The sequence below is a fragment of the Dama dama genome, chromosome 19, assembly GCF_033118175.1.
Source record: "Dama dama isolate Ldn47 chromosome 19, ASM3311817v1, whole genome shotgun sequence".
NCBI classification, from domain to species: Eukaryota; Metazoa; Chordata; class Mammalia; order Artiodactyla; family Cervidae; genus Dama; species Dama dama.
This window is the reverse complement of record NC_083699.1, coordinates 87,010,401-87,030,706: the sequence shown is the minus strand read 5'-3', so window position 1 is coordinate 87,030,706 and position 20,306 is coordinate 87,010,401. Positions and strand designations below refer to the sequence as shown.

The 20,306-nt window shown below is 39.9% G+C and overlaps 1 pseudogene; it reads right to left on the bottom strand.

Annotated features, from left to right (window-relative positions):
- Positions 1 to 417: 417 nt before the first annotated feature.
- Positions 418 to 19,676, bottom strand: LOC133073761 (fas apoptotic inhibitory molecule 1-like; annotated as a pseudogene).
- Between the last annotated feature and the right edge of the window lie 630 nt (positions 19,677 to 20,306).

Sequence of the window (20,306 nt, the reverse complement as noted above, 5' to 3'; positions counted from 1 at the left end):
CTAATTACTTTACAAAACTTCCAAAACTATGTTGAATAGTAGTGGTGAGAGTGGACACTCTTGTCTTGTTCCTGACTTTAAGGGAAATGCTTTCAATTTTTCACCATTGAGGACAATGTTTGCTGTGGGTTTGTCATATATAGCTTTTATCATGTTGAGGTATGTTCCTTCTATTCCTGCTTTCTGGAGGGTTTTTATCCTAAATGGATGTTGAATTTTGTCAAAGGCTTTCTCTGCATCTATTGAGATAATCATACGGTTTTTATTTTTCACTTTGTTAATGTGGTGTATTACGTTGATTGATTTGTGGATACTGAAGAGTCCTTGCCTCCCTGGGATAAAGCCCACTTGGTCATGATGTATGATCTTTTTAATGTGTTGTTGGATTCTTCCCACAGTAATTTAAAAGTCCAGATCTTTACTTCTTAGGGTTAAAATTTATTAACAGGAAGTCATTCAAAAATCTGCGGGATTTCTCTGTTACCCACAATGAGACTATGAATAATCCCTTGATTCTGCTTGCTGCTGCTGACAGTCTTTATGTAACAGTCATGACTCATAATTTTGAAGTGATTTTCACTCCCGTCATCTACAAACTCACCCTACGCAAACAAAAGAAGGAGGAATTAGTGTTCCAGAAACATTTATCTTTGTTCAGAGCATTAACATCACTGAGAAAGGGAGGCATAATGAAGTACATGTTAGCTCAATGGTACGCTTTGCAAAATTAAAGTTATAAGCTTATTTTTAGGTGTTTTTAGGTCTCAGTCATAAATTGAAAGACTTTGATTTGTACTCACTATAGTCTTTTAAGAATCTTAAGTTTCAGAGGAAAAAAAAGAAGTATATCTCATGGCTATGTGTCTATAACATATACTATGCAGAAAATATAGACATTTTCAAAAGTAAAAATGATAGGAAATTTGTGATTTCTTCTGTACAAAGAATGGTTTACATACATTGCTTTATAGCATCCTCACAATAACCTGACTGGAGTATATTATTATCCACATTTTATACATAAGGAAACAGATACACAGTCATTATATAACTTGCTGAAGACCCCAGTCAGTAAGGGATGGAGAGTTCTTTACCTCTCTGAAAATCAGATTCCTCAGGCTATAAGGTGGCTCACAATAAATTCATAATGCAAATAACATAAAACCTAACACTACTGTAAGAAGAGGTGGCAAGAATACACAGAAGAACTATATAAAAAAGATCTTCATGACCCAGATAACCATGATGGTGTGATCACTCACCTAGAGCCAGACATCCTGGAATTCAAAGTCAAGTGGGCCTTAGGAAGCATCACTACAAACAAAGCTAGTGGAGGTGATGGAATTCCCTTTGAGCTATTTTAAATTTTACAAGATGTTGCTGTGAAAGTGCTGCACTCGATATACCAGCAAATTTGGAAAACAAATTTGGAAAACTCAGCAGTGGCCACAGGACTGTAAAAGGTCCGTTTTCATTCCAATCCCAAAGAAAGGCAATGCCAAAGAATGTTCAAACTACCACGCAAATTTCTCTCATCTTGCATGCTAGCAAAGTAATACTAAAAATTCTCCAAGTCAGGCTTCAACAGTATGTGAACCATGAACTTTGAGATGTTCAAGCTGGATTTATAAAAGCCAGAGGAATTAGAGATCAAATTGCCAACATCCATTGGATCATCAAAAAAGCAAGAGTTCCAGAAAAACATCTACTTCTTTTTTACTGACTATGCCAAAGCCTTTGACTGTGTAGATCACAACAAACTGTGGAAAATTCTGAAAGAGATGGGAATACCAGACCACCTGACCTGCCTCCTGAGAAATGTGTATGCAGAGCAAGAAGCAACTTAGAACTGCACATGGAACAAAAGACTGGTTCCAAATTGGGAAAGGAGTCCATCAAGGCTGTATATTGTCACCCTGCTTATTTAACATATATGCAGGGTACATCATGTGAAATGCTGGGCTAGACGGAAGGACAAGCTGGAATCAAGACTCCTGGGAGAAATATCAATAACCTCAGATATGCAAATGATACCACAGTAATGGCAGAAAGTGAAGAAGAACTAAAGAGCCTCTGGAAGAAAGTGAAAGAGGAGAGTGAAAAAGTTGGCTTAAAACCCAAGGGGGGATCGGGATGGGGAATACATGTAAATCCATGGCTGACTCATGTCAATATATGACAAAACCACTAGAATATTGTAAATTAATTAGCCTCCAACTAATAAAAATAAATGGAGAAAAAAAAGAATACATGAATATATAGCAGAAAAAAACAACCCAACATTCAGAAAACTAAGATCATGGCATCTGATCCCATCATTTCATGGCAAATAGATGGGGAAACAATGGAAACAGTGAGAGACTTTATTTTCTTGGGTTCCAAAATAATGACTGCAGATGGTGACTGCAGCCATGAAATTAAAAGATGCTTGCTCCTTGGAAGAAAAGCTATGACCAACCTACACAACATATTAAAAGGCAGAGACATTACTTTGCCAACAAAGGTCCGTCTAGTCAAAGCTATCGTTTTTCCAGTATTCATGTATGGATGTGAGAGTTGGACTATTAAGAAACCTGAGTGCTGAAGAATTGATGCTTTTGAACTGTGGTGTTGGAGAAGACTCTTCAGAGTTCCTTGGACTGCAAGGAAATCCAACCAGTCCCTCGTAAAGGAGATCAGTCCTGAATGTTCATGGGAAGGACTGATGCTGAAGCTGAAACTCCAATACTTTGGCCACTGGATGTGGAGAACTGAGTCATTGGAAAAGACCATGATGCTGGGAAAGATTGAAGGTGGGAGGAGAAGGGGATGACAGAGGATGAGATGGTTGGATGGCATCACCAACTCGATGGACATGAGTTTGAGTAAGCTCCGGGAGTTGGTGATGGACAGGGAGGCCTGGTGTGCTGCAGTCATGAGGTCACAAAAAGGTGGACATGACAGAGCAACTGAACTGAACTGAAGTCCAAACTTGATGTATATGGTACAACAGCCCCTGGCCACAGGTGGCAATCAAGTATGAAATGTGATTCTGAAATAAGATACACTATTAAAGGGGAAAATATACACTGGATTTGGAAGACTTAGTATGAAACAAAGAATGGTTAAAAAAAACTCATTGGAAACTTTATATATTTATTACATTTTAAATAATAATATTTTTGATACAGTGACTTAAATTTTTATTAAGATGAACTTCACTGTAAGACTTTCGAAATGTGGTTACTAGAAAAGTTATATATGAAGCTCATATCTGTGGCTCATACTATATTTCTGTTGAAAGAGCACTGATTCAGAGTAAAAAGATAGGTGCCAAGTAGCACAGAAAAGTAAAGAAGAACATGAGGCTTAGAGGATAAAAATGAATTATGCCAAGAAGCAAAAGAAGCACTATCAGATGTACAACTTGGCTATGAGCTTCCTGGCAGCCAAAGCAGACAGAGCAAGGCCCCGTTGCTAACATTATCTAGCCAAAGAAAGCACAGGAGGCATCAGAGAGGGAAGCTTTTTCTTGGCTCTGGGAAGAATCTGGCCAACTTGGATGTGTACTGACCACCACAAGGACTGGGGGTAGGGTGCTGATCCTGGAGTCCAGGGTATTCTTTTAGCCCTTTTCACACTGAGCTTTGAAAAAAGGCTTTAGGGCATACTTCTGTAAAAATCAATTTAGAGAGGAGAGCAAGGGTTGAGTACTACAATCCTTGTAAGTTGCTTCTTGGCAATTTGACAGATACATAATCTGGTCATGATGCTTTGAAATGAAAAGGAAATGGAGAAAATAAGCTGCAGCTCACAGGCAGCGAGAGCAGGTGTGCATAGTGCTGGGAAGGCTGCCCGGCACAGAGCTGCCAAAACTACCTTGCCAAGTAGGCTGCAGTTACGAGGAGGAGACAACTGGGTGAGAGAGTTATTGTCCAGACACTTGTGGCTTCTTGTCAGTTAGGAACAAGGACATTGTGGATGGATATTATTTCAACTTCTTGCTTATTTACAACCACATTCTTGAAACAATGCTACTTCTGCACGGGAGAATTCCTGGAGGGTTGGAGGGAATGTGACCCCAAACTGCTGACTCTTCATCTAGAAATTTCCGTGGTAGGACAGAAAGAACAGAAAGGACCACCAGGTATGGCATCAGGCACGAGAGCAGGTACCCAATCCATGTTAATGGTCACTGAATCTGGTCCAAAACAGGCCCTAAAATACTGAAGGGCTCACTAAGCTTCTCTGCATAAAAGTCTCAATGGGTAGATGGAACCCGGACGATGGCTCAAATGCTGAGGTTCAATTTTGAGTGAACCCTGGTTGCATGTCCCTTCAAGAATTAATATCAGGATTAAGAAACAGAAACGCATTAATCTTTGTAACTTTTGATTTCTGGCTTGTGCACTTCCTTAGAAGCAGTTGCAAGGCCCACCCAGCAGATTCTAGCATGTCTACTGAATAAATTCATTCCAGGCCTTCCCTCCAAGGACATCTCCTCACCCTCCCAAACCTACAACAGAGGAAGGTAATAGGAGCAACCACAATAGGTAGCTAGCTACAGTATGTCCGGCAAAGAGAGCTTCTCATGCTTTTCATCATCTCTAGCTCTGGTGTCACAACTGAAGTCAGCACGAAAGGGGACACCCAGGATGGTACGTGCTACCTGCCAGCTGATCCCATAACACGTGGATATTTCCCCCCAGTCATTCCAGCTCCTAGGCCCACACTCTCTGTGTCCAGGACCGTCTCCTCTGCTTCACTTCCTCCTTCTGCTTGTGCACACCACTGTTATTTCCTACCTACTTGAAATTCACTTCTATACTCATCCCACCACAGCCATAACAGTGCAAGGCAGCAAAAGTCCAACACACTAGGGTTTCTCAGCTACAACGAGCAGGGCAGCCTTTCAGCACTGCTAGTCTACAAATCCCACTTGTCTTCTGGGGTTTGTGACAGTGCCCTTTCCTGTTTGCCTTTGTCTCACCTGACATGTGTGCTTCGTTTCTTTTTCACAACCTTTACTTTGAGAAAGTACCATCTGTTTTGAGTGTATGGTGTAAAGTTTCCCTATTCAGAGTGTGACCATGGGCCAGCAACTTGGGCATCACCTGAGGACATGTCAGAATATGCAATTTAACAAGATCCAAGATGATTCTGTGCATGCAAATTTGAGAAACAGTAGTATAAAGCACCACTTAAACAAGGATAACACAGGAGGATGCAACCTTTGGGGAGGAAGTTTTTAAATGTGGGTTAGATCTTTTAAGGATAGAGGATGGTCCAGGAGAGGACAAGCAGGGTCCGAGGCTAGTACCAGTCACAAGATGAGTTGTTTCCACACTCTCACTACCCCAGGCAGTGACCAAAAAAGGGCTTCAGATTCTGGAGACAGGATTACTTCATCTCTTTTTTGTTTATAATCAAAAGGACCTTCATTAATTATAAAAATCTGCATAGTTAGGAAATACAGAAATGTCTCACTGGTCACTCATGAAATGGTGACAGTAATCAAATGATCAACTTACCACTGTCTTCATTTTTTTGCCATTGCACCATACATCCATAGTGTCTTTCTCTGTAAAAGTAACCAATTACAAAAAAATTATAACCTGCGATTTAAAGATAAAGTTAACTCTTTATTATTTTAAGGAAAGTTTGATACATTGGATTTTGAAAACTCCATTAACTTTTCATGGCTTTGAAATTCTTCCAAACTTGAAGAAAGTATATTTTTCTGTTCACACACAAAATCAAAATGAAACCAATCTTTTAAGACAAAATCATGACATAATATACACCGATGAAGATTAGTTAAAGAAAATCTATAAAGGAGAATACAGACAAATGAATGTAAGGAGAGACTGTCCATATGAGAATGTCCTTTTTTTTCATATCACCTGAAATGTTTTAATTAAATTTCTAAGGTCTGGTAAAGAATGCTCAAACTACCGCACAATTGCACTCATCTCACATGCTAGTAAAGTAATGCTCAAAATTCTTTAAGCCAGGCTTCAGCAATACGTGAACCAAGAACTTCCAGATGTTCAAGCTGGTTTTAGAAAAGGCAGAGGAACCAGAGATCAAATTGCCAACATCCGGTGGATCATCGAAAAAGCAAGAGAGTTCCAGAAAAACATCTATTTCTGCTCCATTGACTATGCCAAAGCCGTTGACTGTGTGGATCACAACAAACTATGGAAAATTCTTCAAGAGATGGGAATACCAGACCACCTGACCTGCCTCTTGAGAAACCTGTATGCAGGTCAGGAAGCAACAGTTAGAACTGGACATGGAACAACAGACTGGTTCCAAATAGGAAAAGGAGTCCGTAAAGGTTGTATATTGTCACCCTGCTTATTTAACTTATATGCAGAGTACATTATGAGAAACGCTGGGCTGGAGGAAGCACAAGCTGGAATCAAGACTCCTGGGAGAAATATCAATAACCTCAGATAGGCAGATGACACCACCCTTATGGCAGAAAGTGAAGAAGAACTAAAGAGCCTCTTGATGAAAGTGAAAAAGGAGAGTGAAGAAGTTGGCTTAAAGCTCAACATTCAGAAAATTAAGATCATGGCATCCGGTCCCATCACTTCATGGCAAATAGATGGGGAAACAGTGGAAATAGTGACTGACTTTGTTTTCCTGGGCTCCAAAATCACTGCAGATGGTGACTGCAGCCATGAAATTAAAAGACGCTTACTCCTTAGAAGGAAAGTTATGACCGACCTAGACAGCATATTAAAAAGCAGAAACATAACTTTGTCAACAAAGGTCCATCTAGTCAAGGCTATGGTTTCTCCAGTGGTCATGTATGCATGTGAGAGTTGGACTATAAAGAAAGCTGAGCACCGAAGAATTGATGCTTTTGAACTGTAGTATTGGAGAAGACTCTTGAGAGTGCCTTGGACTGCAAGGAGATCCAATCAGTCCATCCTAAAGGAGATCAGTCCTGGGTGTTCATTGATAGGACTGATGAAGCTGAAACTCCCATACTTTGGCCATCTGATGTGAAGAGCTGACTCATTGGAAAAGACCTTGATGTTGGGAAAGAGTGAGGGCAAGAGGAGAAGGGGACGACAGAGGATGAGATGGTTGGATGGCACACTGACTCAATGGTCATGGGTTTGGGTGGACTCCGGGATTTGGTGATGGACAGGGAGGCCTGGCATGCAGCAGTTCATGGGGTTGCAAAGAGTTGGACACGACTGAGTGACTAAACTGAACTGAAGGTCTGGTATTGAATCAAAGAAGGGTTTACACACTCCCAGGATTACAATATGTTTCCATTTAGGATATCAATATATTTCACCAAATTAAAGAGTACTTTGGGCTTTTTAAAAACCTACATATTTCAAGTAATGTAATATTTGAACTTATCCCTTTTTCATTTTTGTTTTTTGAATTGTAGCCAATAATGCTTTTCTTTTTCAGGTTCTTTTCCCTTATAGGTTATTACAAAATACTGAATAGAGTTCCTTGATCTATATAATAGGTCCTTGTTGGTTATCTATTTTAAATATGCAATATGTGTCTGTTAATCCCAAATTCCTAATTTATCCTTCTCCAAATTTTCTTTAACATCAGAAACTAGATGATTCTCCCTGCCTCTCATACTGACCCACCTGGATGATGGCACAAAGAGACCACAAAAAAGGCTGCATAGGGTTCATATAGACAGACAGAAATTTAGTCTTAAATTTCATACTGAAGAGTACAATAATCTCTATTAATTTTGTTATGATTTCACTTTGGGGAAAAGTTATTGAATCATAAAAAAAATATAGGTATAGTATTTGATGGACTGTGCTGAGTACAGTGCTGACACAATAGAGCAAAATGCTGCCATGATACACGTGGGCATTAACTAAGTGGCCACAGCTCACTCCAGTGAAAGTGAAAGTCGCTGAGTACTGTCCAACTCTTTGTGACCCCACGGACTATACCATGGAATTCTCTAGGCCAGAATACTGGAGTGGGTAGCCTTTCCCTTCTCCAGGGGATCTTCCCAACCCAGGGATCGAACCCAGGTGTCCTGCGTTGCTGGCAGATTCTTTACCAGCTGAGCCACAAGGTAAGCCCAAGAATGCTGGAGTGGGTAGCCTATCCCTTCTCCAATGGATCTTCCTGACCTGGGAATCAAACCGGCATCTCCTGCATTATAAGTGGATTCTTTACCAACTGAGCTATATGTGTGCCATGTGCACAGACATACGTGCATTTTGGGGAGGATCCCCAGAACCACTTGTGAATGTCAGGGTTCCCAGGAGTGTCAGGAGAGACGACTATACTCATCAAGCAGCCAGAAGACAAGCTTTGGTTGTTATAACAAAGACTAGAGAGAGGCAGGACCTGTGTGTTTACAAGGAGTCTAGGGGTCAAAGGCTGCCTGGGGGTCAAGGATGAGGTGCCTTGACTCTGACAAGCCATCTACTCCAGGAACAGGGTCTTTTCTTCCTGCACCTCGAGATAGCAGCCTCACTTGGAGAGTGGAGAAAGGACTTGGAGCTGGGCTAGAGGCACAGAGAGAAAGGCAGAGGGCCCAGGAGATATGGGAGTGGCCACCCAGTGGCAGTCTGAATGGGAAGAATCTACGGCAACAGTTGTGGGAAACCCAGCTCACATGGCACGATCGGAGCCCACAGTGCTCAAATAAACCATAATGGAGGTGATAGTTGGAATTTTATTTAGTTGGCCTCCTGAACATGTACACATACTCAGATTTTCTGTAATAGTTGCACGTACTCAGATTTTCTGTAATAGCTGGTATTAACATTCCTCTGAAGAACATTGCTAATCAGAAGCCATAAAAGAAAAAGGGAGCAACTCTGACTACATGAAAGTAAAAAAGATTTCTGCATGATTAAAATATCCCCCCCCACACACATAAGCAAAGTCATACAATATGACAAATAGAAAAATATCTGAAGCTCACAGCACTCAGAACTCACAGCACTAAGTTCTGTTACAGCGCTTAGTAACAGAAAGACTCCTAGCAATCAAGGAGAATAAAGACCAACAACCCAAAAGAAAACAGGTCACAGGAAACACATAGGCATTATCAGAAACGAAACACAAAAGGACCTTACATATGAAAAGAGGATCAACCTCACTCAATTTTGAAAAAAGGCAAATTTTAAAAAATGCTGAAATACCATTTTTCGTCTAAAAATAAAGCAGCTCATGAGCCACTACATTTCTAAACACATCACTGTAAAACTTTGCAAAATAAAAATGAGCCCCCAAAAGCTTCCAGACAGAAAAAAATACTAACTAATGAGATTCAGACTGGTGTAAGCTTCTCATTCAAAACCATGGATGATAGAAGAGACTGGAAAAAGGCTTTCAAAAAAAAAAGGGGGGGAAAAAAACATTTTAAAGCTAAAACTCTATACTTAGCCAAAGTATTTATTTTGTATGATGGTCACATAATATATAACTCCTGGACACCCTTAGGGAGTTACTAAGGTAAAACTGGCAGTTGTGGGATGCAAAAACTAATGGGACTAAAGCCAGGGTTCCATGACAGCAATCCCAGGACAGCCACTGGGCAGCAGGCCTGGGAAGCCAACAGGAAGTCAACAAATGCCTAAGAATATTGGGCAATAGACAATGGGGTAAAATAATGCAAACAGACATTAGGAACATGAGCACAGAAAAGATACATAGTCATTTCCAACAAGAAAAGACAAAAACCACCAGAAGAGACTGGAAAAACAAAAAATTTTTTAAAAAAAATCATGGTCCAATTGTGAAGAGAACCAAAATGAGGTACATTTTGAGAAACTGGTAGATTATAGAACAGAGAACCCACTTGACCTTGATACTAACAACTTCCTTTGAGTGGCACAGGTGCTGTGACAATAATATAGAGAAAGAATGTAACCAGAGCCCACTCCAAAATATTTACAGATCATAATAATAGAAATGCTATTTATTGGTTTTTAGTTTTAAAATTAACCTATAGAAAAAACACAGGAGAATTTAATTATGGCTACAGAAGAGAATACAAATATTAACTACTCTGACGATGTCAAACAAAAGGCAGAGGAGACAGAAATTGAAGGTGGTGAAGGTTGGAGAGGAGAGGCAGGGGAGCTATATGTTCATGGCCTCATCTCACTCAATGGATGAGGAAAATCTGAAAGCTGATAATGAAGATGGGGGATGAAGAAACTTTGAAAACTGATGATGAAGATGGTGGTAGTGGCAGCAGAGGCATGAGTTTTTTTACTGTCTCCAGTAGACAATATTGGTTTGCCAGTTACAAGGAACTACCACACCAACACAAGATGTTAATAAAAGGAAAAACTGAGGGCGGTGGGGTGGCAGAGTGAGCATATGTGAACTCAGTGCTTTCTGCTTTAAACTTCAAGCTACTCTAGAAAGTAAGTCTACCAATTTAAAGAAAGAGAGAGAAAAGTAGGCAGGCAGAAAGGGAGAAAGGAAAGAAAGATAAGTACTATTAAAAATGATGTGAGATAAATTGACAAATTTAGAAGACAGGCCAAAAGATCCAACATATATATGATAGGCATCCATGAGGAAGAAAACCAAAGCAAAGGAACAGAACAAATTCTTAAACTATAATTCAAAGTAAAAGAAGATTTGATTCTATCTACTGAAAAGATTTACCACATACCTGGGAAAACTGACCAAGGATGACTATTACCCTGACATAGTCTAGTAAAATTAGGCAAAAACATAGGTGCTTTTAAGAGAATATTAGATTGTCATCAGAATTTTTGAAATTAACACTTTATGCTAGAAGAAAGTGGAGTGATATCTCTATAATACTCAAGGAAAGAAAATGTGAGCCAAGAATGTTGTTTCCACCAAACTGACTTTCAGGTATAAAAAACATAGACAAATGTGACCAATATGCAAGAACTCAAGAACACTGTTCCTATGAATCCTTCTAAGGAATGTAATATAGAACAAGTTTCAGACAAGCAAAATGATCAGAGAGAAGGATAAACAGAATGACTTGAAGGCAAAAGTAAACATTTACTTACCCAGCGTGAGTTGGAAGGGACAGGGCATAGTATATAACAGCTGTATGTTCTGACAATGTAGATACAGTACAGTTGGAAAATGATATGCAAAAAGTTGTTTTAAATTGTGGGCAAGCGTACTTGCTAAGCCGCGTCAGTCGTGTCTGACTCTCAGTGACACTGCGGACTGTAGCCCACCAGGTTCCTCTGTCCATGGGATTCTCCAGGCAAGAATACTGGAGTGGGATGTCATGCGCTCCTCCAGGAGATCTTGCCAACCCAGGGATCAAACCTGTGCCTCTGGTGGCTTCTGCATTGCAGGCAGATTCTTTACCACTGAGCCACCAAGGAAGACAAATTTTGGGCAGTCACTGTATTAATGGTGGTAGAGTATTTCTGTTGTTAACTGAGATTAGTATGTACATAATTATGGCATAAAGTAATATATGCTTTTAGAGTAATTATATTCTATTTGCATCATCCTCTGTGTCCCTGGGAAGAAGGATTCTCAGTGTGGAAGAATGAACATAAAGATATTAGAGGAGATTAAATAAAAAAACTGGTATCCCAGAATTTGAATTACAAGTATCAGTATGAACTCATAGCTATTTTATTTTTTATAAAGTCTCTCCCTCTCTTCCCCGTTCCTCCTGATAGCTATCTACCTATGCATGTGCACAGTTCGCTTGACTCAGGAGCCAATCTAAAGAGCACCACACTGGCCAAAAATGGGACAATTTGAGCATCAATAAGGATAATAATTGCAGTGTAATGAAACACCACAACTTGTTTAAATCCACAAGTTATTTGGGAAGCCCAATGATTAAAAAAAAAAAACCTAAATGATCACCTTTAGGAAAGAGAAAGGAGTCAATTTAATATCTTCAAAACTGGTAGTTAAAGGAAAACAAGCTGTGATCCTACATTTGTTATACAAATTGTACCTCTGTGTAACTAAACAGTAGACAACAGGAAGTTTCTCACTGTATGAGCACTCCAGCTAATGAACAACAAATGATAGAATCAGAATATATCCATCTGGCAACTGCCAATGAATTAATGGATATGGACACTTAGGTATTAGTGGTGCCAACATAAAAAAAATTAGACAAAGCAAAACCATGTGCTCTTGATAGAATAAACTATAAAGTGGTCTTGCCTGAAAAATAAAAAAAAAACTTAAATTTGATCAATTCTTCAAATACCAATTTGTAGGAAATACTAATAGAAGAATATCACAGGAATGGAATCCACAAAATTCAGACCATATCCTATTCTCTTCAAGAAAAATCTGACCCAATTTCTTTAATAAATAAACCATACAGGAGTTTTGTTTTGTTTTGTTTTTGGTTTCTTTTTTTCAACCATGTGCATGTATTACTTGATAAGTATTTTTCATCCTTAAAATTTTTTTCTAGCATTCAATTAAACTATACTCTCTTAAAAGACATGGACAAATTCTCTTCATTTACGTATCCTCAAGGCCTGGTACATAAGCTGCCATTTATGAGGTTCTCAGTATTATCTAAATCAATCAATATATCAGTGAGATGATCTACATAATCTTGGATTCCCTGGTAACTCTTAAGTTAGTGATAGACAGCTAGTTCATATGGTAAAGAATCCACCTGCAATGCAGGAGACCTGCGTTCAATCCCTGGATTGGGAAGATCCCCTGGAGAAGGGAATGGCAACCCATTCCAGTATTCTTGCCTGGAGAACTCCATGGACAGAGAAGCCTGGTGGGTTTGCAAATAGTTGGATACCACTGAATGACTAACACTTTCACTTTCAGTGATATGAGAAGCAGAAAATACTAGGAGTAACCAGTAATGAACAAAGGTAGAAAATACTTGTCTTTCAAGTTTTGTAGGCCCAATAAAATCACGAACACAGATGCCAATCTGTAACAGCAGAATTTAGCTTAAGGATCAATGGCTTAATTTTTATTTTTTAATCTACTTTACCTGGACTTTGATTATTTTGATCTGCTGTAGTCTTAAACCTAGAGAAAAATTCCCCTCTTTCTGATAAACCTTAAATTTCCAACTGCCTTTAGACATTCTTTGAAGAGAAATAATGACAAATTAAATGTCTACATCAATATTTATTTTTTTAAACACAAGTTTATAATTTTCAAATCTACCACTATAAAATCTGGCTCTCACATTTTCCATATAAATAAGTCAATTCAACAAATACTTCATTCCCAGAGGACATATGAGAAATACACCTGCACGTAACACTCTCCTATTCAAAGCTCCCATAAAAGGTCTGGAGAGTTACAGGAACTAAAGTAAATAGCCATCATAAAAAGCCAATAAATTCTGAAGAAATGGCTTTCACTTACCTAACACAACTCTAAAGTCTTTACTATTCAAATGTAATATCTAAGTATTGGTGGTTTTTTTTCTGCTCTCCATATACTCCTTGAGACTTTTCCCATTAATTTCCAGAGTATAATCATAACTAGAAGCACAGCGAGGTTTAATATTTATGGTTGCTTTTATTTTTGAGGCTCCAATGCAGAAGGTTTCTTTGCCTATCAAGCTGAACATCCATTCTTTTCTTAGCACTTTCTAAGTAATAAAATACGAAAGTTAAAAACATACAAATGGGAGAAAATTTAATGTTTAACTTCTGAAATAATATAATTAAAGGGAATAAATGGCAATGCTATTTAGATGTGATTTTATTACTTCATGATACAAAGATTTTAGAAAATAAAGGCATTTTAAAGTTAAATATTAGGTGTGTTATAGTCTATGAATTCCAAAACTATTATTAGTCTGCTTTGTATGGCAAAATGATACAAGCCAATAGGTAAAGATATAACCACTGTAAGAGAGATCATTCAATTCACATAGGAAGAAAATACATTAGCAAAATCAAGCTTCTCGGTATACTATATTTCACAAAGTAACATTTTTTCTTACCTTCCCATTTACATACACCACTCGTTTGCCTGATGCAGTCCCATGTTCAAATTCAATTTTATGGACTCGATCACTTAAAGCAACTTTCCAAACAGCTACAAGATCTGTCATATTTTCCAGGCTTTAAGGAGGGCTAAGAGAATAAAATTAAGCAATTATAATAGGCAAAAACAGTAATAGAATAACCAATTAATCCTTCCAAGATGAAAATATCAGATCTTGAAAAGCCGTAAAATTACAAAATATTAAAGTGATATAAGCTAAGAAAACCTACTTACAATACATGTAACTATTTTCACCCTGTTACGCATTCTTCTTTTAAGATGAAATTACTATCTATGGGTATACAGTCAGATAATTCCAAAGTCACAATAATAGTAATAGGATTAAGAATCAATCAGTTTATTCAGGACAATATTCTAAGCTTGGCCACAGAAAGGTCAGTAAAAAGTTTCTACTCCTCCCTCCTGTCATTTAAAAAGCAGAGGATTTAATTTTGTTTTTATCTTTTCAGATCCTATCACTCTATTCTTAAAACCTTTTATACTTGAACCAATAACTAGGGATTCATTTTAACAAAAAAGGTTCTTATTTAAAAATACTAAGACTGAGAAAAACAGTCATGGAAGAAATGTTCCATTATAGATATAAAAATGTTATGGAAGACAGTAATCTTGTCATTATTACAGGAAATCTTATTAAAAATACAAAGGATTCTGTTTTGTGACATTTCTGGTACAACTTAAACATGTATTTTATATTAATGTCTTAATATAAAATATATATCATATACAATGCATATATAACATATAAGTAATATTTTTATACTGATACAGAGTTTTAGCTTTGAGAGAAGTAACATTACAGCAGTAATGTTCATAACTAACAGTTATTCAGTACTTACTGTGTGCCAATCACTGTTCTAAGAGCTTTACACACATTAACTCAAAGAATCCTCACCATGAGGTGGGTACTATTATTCCACCATTTACAGATGAGGAAACCAAGACTCAGAGAGGCTAAAGGCTTGTCTAAGGTCACAATGACAGTAAGTGGCAGATGGGATGTAATTTTAGGAGTCTGGTCCCAGAGTCTATTCTCTTAACCACATCCTCCTCTTCATTCACTCTAATCTCCTTTGTAGGCTCTAAACCAGAAACAGTAAATAGGTTTCATATCATTTTGGAAGTGATTGCCAAGAATTTTGTGCTGAGAGGGATTTGCAGACCTCACATCCAGGTTTTATGGGAAAAGATGCCACATGAGTGGTGGCCACCTCCATGCCAGGTGTTCACCACCCTTGCTGGAAATCACAGAGAAGCAAAACTATGCATTCTGCAGTATTACAAAATGTGTTCTCCAAAAAAGTAGCCTGGATACTCTTCCTGAATGATTAAAGCCCATCTTTAAAGCTTCATAACCCAGTTTTATCACAATGCAAGGCATTTACCTTTCATCATCTTCAAAGATAGGACTGTCATCTCCAGATGCCATGGTTGGCAAAACAGTCTTTAATCCAATTAGGAGCCAGGAAAGAAAAAAAGCAGAAGTGCAGCAAGGAAAGATTGAGAGCAACAAAGATGACATGTGCAAAGAGTTTTTCTAACTTTGCAATCCATTTCTTAAAATGCATGCAGTTTCTGATGATACAGCTTTTACATACAATAGAACTAGAGTCTCTAATTGTCAGGAAAAGAAATTAAATCATGCAAGTCACCCAGTCAAATTTTTCCCTGTTATGGATTTATAATTTCCTAAAACTAAGAGAATAAACTCTAATTTATTTCAAGTATCATACCTTGTCAGAGTTGCAAGAGACATAGAGGTCCTCTGGGTCCCCTGCTTCTCAAATTGAGCAGAAGCCCCAAGGGTATGAGGCAGTAGGTCAGAGAATACAGAAAACCCCAGGATAAACAGAATGCATCCTCTGGAGGCAGCCATGTTACATGGTAGTAACAAATTTAAAATTAAATCTTTATATTAAAATTTAGAAAGCTGTATTATGGTACAATACATAATTAAAATTTTTTTTTAAAGATAACTTCAAAAAAAAGTTAAGCTTGCAGGAAGCAGCCAGGGATGTGCTAGTTTGCTTTCTAAGACCAAACTTAATTTTCCCACTTACTCAAACCCAATTAATTTACTAGTGCCAATAATGAATTCACAAAAGTTATATGGTTTGCTCAGGTCACCAGAAGAGTCCAAGCCAAATCCAGGGTCCAGAACACCTGTGTAATTAACTAAACAGTATCTGGGCTATAATGCTAAAAATCAGAAGCAAATGTAATACTCACATGAATAGGAAACCATCCACATTTGAAGATTTAGGATTAACAACTGTACCCCTGTCAAACCTATTGGATAATAAATTCAACTATTTTTTTGCTTCCAAGACCTACTTTAGTCTAGTCTTTTCCATATAGATGTCCAAGGGTGCTCTCTCCTTGTAAAAATGGGAGATTGCCAATCTTTTTTTGTCTGGAAATAACCAAACGTGACAAATTGCTTTTTGAAAGATATTAAAGAAGACCTTATCACCCATAAAAGCATTCCAACAGGCAAAGAAAAGCTAAACATTTTAGAATAAAAACTAAAGATTCAAAATACATTGCACCTAAAATAAATCCCTTTTTGTAATTAGCATCTTATATATTTGTGGATTTTTCTAGTCTTAAAAATACCTCTTAGGATATCTCCTATGAAAGTGGAGGGTATCCTGTAACTATCAAAGCAAAAAGAACACAGAGCAATAAAGTAAGCTAAATAGCATAATATAACCTAGGGTACGTATCTTTCATAAATCAGAGTAGAGTTTGGGATATCACTTAGATTTTGCTCTACAACTTTTAGAGACTCTAGAAAGTTCAGTAATTCAACAAACTTGAAAGAACTGCCCAGTTTTTCACTTTAAGGAATTTCAAATATTACCACACTAAGATAAGGCTTAGTATCCTCTTAATTATATTTCATATAAAGCATAAAAGACAACACAACAAATTAGACGAGAGGTTAGAAATCAAGGTCACATAAAATATTCTTCTCTCTACTATCAACATTCATTCATACATTCAACATTTACTTAGCGACTATCAGTTGAAGGTGTTGAAAATCTTTTGGAAATAGTGGTGATGGCTGTACATCATAAATGAACTTGATGTTCACTTAAGTCACTGAACTGGACATTTTTAAATGGCAATTTTTATGTCATATATATTGATCACAACTTTTAAAAATTAATACTGCTATACACACAAAAAACCCCACTGAATTGTACCCTTTATATGGGTGAATTGTATGGTATATGAATTATATCTCAACAAAATTATTCAAAAAAAAAACAACCCGGGTGTCCTGCCAGTAGCGTTTCTTGGAATATGATTTCCCTTATGACCAAGAGATGATCACAGCTGTACATGTCCCAGGTTTCTACCTTATTTATTTGAATAATAAATTACCTGTCACACAAATGCCTAAGCTATTGTCATAGTCTAAATTCAGGTCATATTCTAAATTCATCCGCCAAGGTAGCTGTCATCAGTCACTCATATGCCAGGCACTAAGCTCAGAGTGAGAGACTCTGTAGAGACAAGAGATGATTACAGCACAGCCATGGGACTGTCCTTGGAAAGGGAAGCAGTAAAGAACAGAACAGGGCTACCCAGGTGGCTCAGAGGTAAAGAATCTGTCGGCAAACGCAGGAAATGGGGGTGTGGGGGGTGGGGTGGGGGTGGTGCTGTTCTATAAATCCCCAGCATCTATCACCTGGGGAAGGATCACCTGGAGAAGGATCCAGAAGATCACCTGGAGAAGGAAATGGCAACCCACTCCAGTATTCTTGCCTGGAAAATCCTTGGACAGAGAAGCCTGGCGGGCTAAGTCTCAAAATTGAGTCAGACACGACTCAGGGACTAAACAACAACAAAGAACCAGAAAAGGCCCCCAGAGAAAGAATCCTGCCAAATGGGTGGGAAGACCAGGGAAGCCTATGCTTTAAAACTTGAGAGAAAGGAATTCATCCATTGTCATTTTAAACTTATACATACATTTAAAATATCAGTTTTGATCTCAAGGAGATCAAACTGGAAAATGATCATTACAAAGACAAATTCCCTCCATTTCAGCACACAGGTTTTAAAATGTAAGTAAAAAGGATGGAAAAACAAATTCCATTTATTTTCACTGATAAGGATAATGTCACTTACTTGAAAGTTTACTTGTCTTCACGGCAAGTTTCTTGAGTCTCTAGAGACACATCCCTCAGCATAATCATTTAAAATCCCTCTCCTAGCAACTCCATCCATGTTTCAGAGTAGGACTTTAAAACGTTTCCACTATTTATCTAATCCCAGCCTGAATTTTGCTTTAACTTAGATTTAATCGTACTGGGGACTGTAATGCTTTATCCAAGCTAAACCTAAGTCGGTTTTTAAAATTACTAAGGTATTCAGTTTCTTTTCAGCAGAGCTCTAGGTAAGACCAGCTATTGCACAAGGCACGTAAAACTTAACTAAGAGGTGTTGACGGGCCCGCAGGATCAGCACTGGGACTTCCAGCAAAGTCTGTCAGTTAGCTCTCTGAGCCAGGTGTTCCCAAATGTGAGGCACAAAAAACGCGAAGAACTTTTCCAAGGAGCATTTTGCAATGGGTAGGTACCACAAGCTTCTCTACACAATAAAAAAAAAAAAAAAAAAAACCAGAGGGAAGAGTGCTCAACGAATCGTTTTTGGTGAAAACCACCCGTATGTTCACCATCGTGGAGATAATCCGTGGAGTGAATCACAGTCCTGTCACTCAGCAAGCGTCCAGCCCTGGTGAGGCGCGGAAAACCTGGCACCAAAGCACCCGCTCGCGGCCAATAAAAAGGATGGAGACAAACATCAGCGCGCGCAGACGCGTGGGATGTGTTGGTAAGACAAAGAAGCCAGGCTGCAGCACTTTGTGATCCAGGCTCTGCAAAAATCCAGCCGGCTCATTTTTGCAGGGAAAAGGGGACTGGAAGGAAAGACACCTTAATGCTAACCCGGTGCTCCCCGGCAGCGAAGGTTCGGCTCCTGCGCTTCCTGCCCTGTGACGTCGGCTCCACTTTTCCGACTGCGACAAATAATGAATTTATAGTCGGGCAGAGGCCGGAGCCGCGGGTTCCAGGGCCTGGCCGGGCAGGAGCAAACCGCAGCCCGCCAGCGGCCGGGTCTCTGCGAGACGCCCGGAGCGCCCTCCCCACCTCCCGCGCGGGCCTAGGCCTCGCCGCGGGGTCGCAGCGCCGCCAGGACACCGCCCACTGCCCAGCACGCCCGCCGCCGGCGTCGCCGCAGCCCGGAGATGGCGGCCGCCCGCACGGCGGCGGGGGCGCCCGGCGCTGCGCGCAGGGGCTTCCGGGCCGGCCGGGCCGCCCCACCTGGGCCGCGAGGCTCACCTGGGAGCCGGGGGGCTCTGGGGGCTCTGGGCCCAGAGACCGGTGGGTTCCGCCGACTGGACCTCTTAGGCCCTTCGCCGAGAACCAGACGCAGCCTCCGCGGAAGCGAGAGCTCCGAGCGCGCCGACTCCGTCGCGCTTCAGGTCCCCGAGGTGCCCAGCGCCAACCGATGCCCGCCCTTCCCCGGCGCGGCGACCCAACCCCCGCCGCTGTCCGCGCGGCCGGCTTTGCGCTGAGACGCCTCCGTAAGAACCCGCTGACAGCGGGCGCTGGCTGGACGCTGGAGCGAACCGGGTGGGCAAACCCAGACCCTGCCTGCTCTGAAGCACGGGGCAGGTAAATCCGATCATGGCATTGTCTCCTTGAAACTCTGTAAAGCTGCTGATTACTCCTAGAAAGATCAAAACTCGTTAGGATGGGCATGAGGCCCATGTTTGATGTTGCCCCGGTCTCCTCTGGCTTCGTTTAGATAGATCCTCAAATGATGTGAAGTCCTTCACCCCAGGGCCTCTGCAGATGCTCTTCTCTTTGCCTGGGCGCTCCTCCCTGCCTCTTCCCTTAGTTAACCTCCATTGCGATTGAGATTGTTCTTCAAATGTCATTTCTTAAGAAAAACTATCCTAAGACTTGCAACACCTGGAATTCTCCTCAGTTCTGTTCAAGTTGTGCAAGTATTTGTGTAATCTTTGTTGAATGTACAGCATAATAGGGTTTCCCCGGGGGTTCAGCGGTCAAGAATCTGCCAGCAATGAGGGAGACCTGGGTTGGGCAGATCCCCTGGAGGAAGCACCACAACCCACGCCAGTATTCTTTCCTGGAGGATCCCATGGACAGAGGAGCCTGGCGGGCTGCAGTCCATGGGGTCGTGTCAGGGAATGTTTGACGGGAGGATTCCTACATGCTGTCTCTCATGAGTCCCTTGTCCCTCTTCAAGCGGAACAGCACGCTGCTCCCAGGGACTGGGGTCATTGTGTGAGG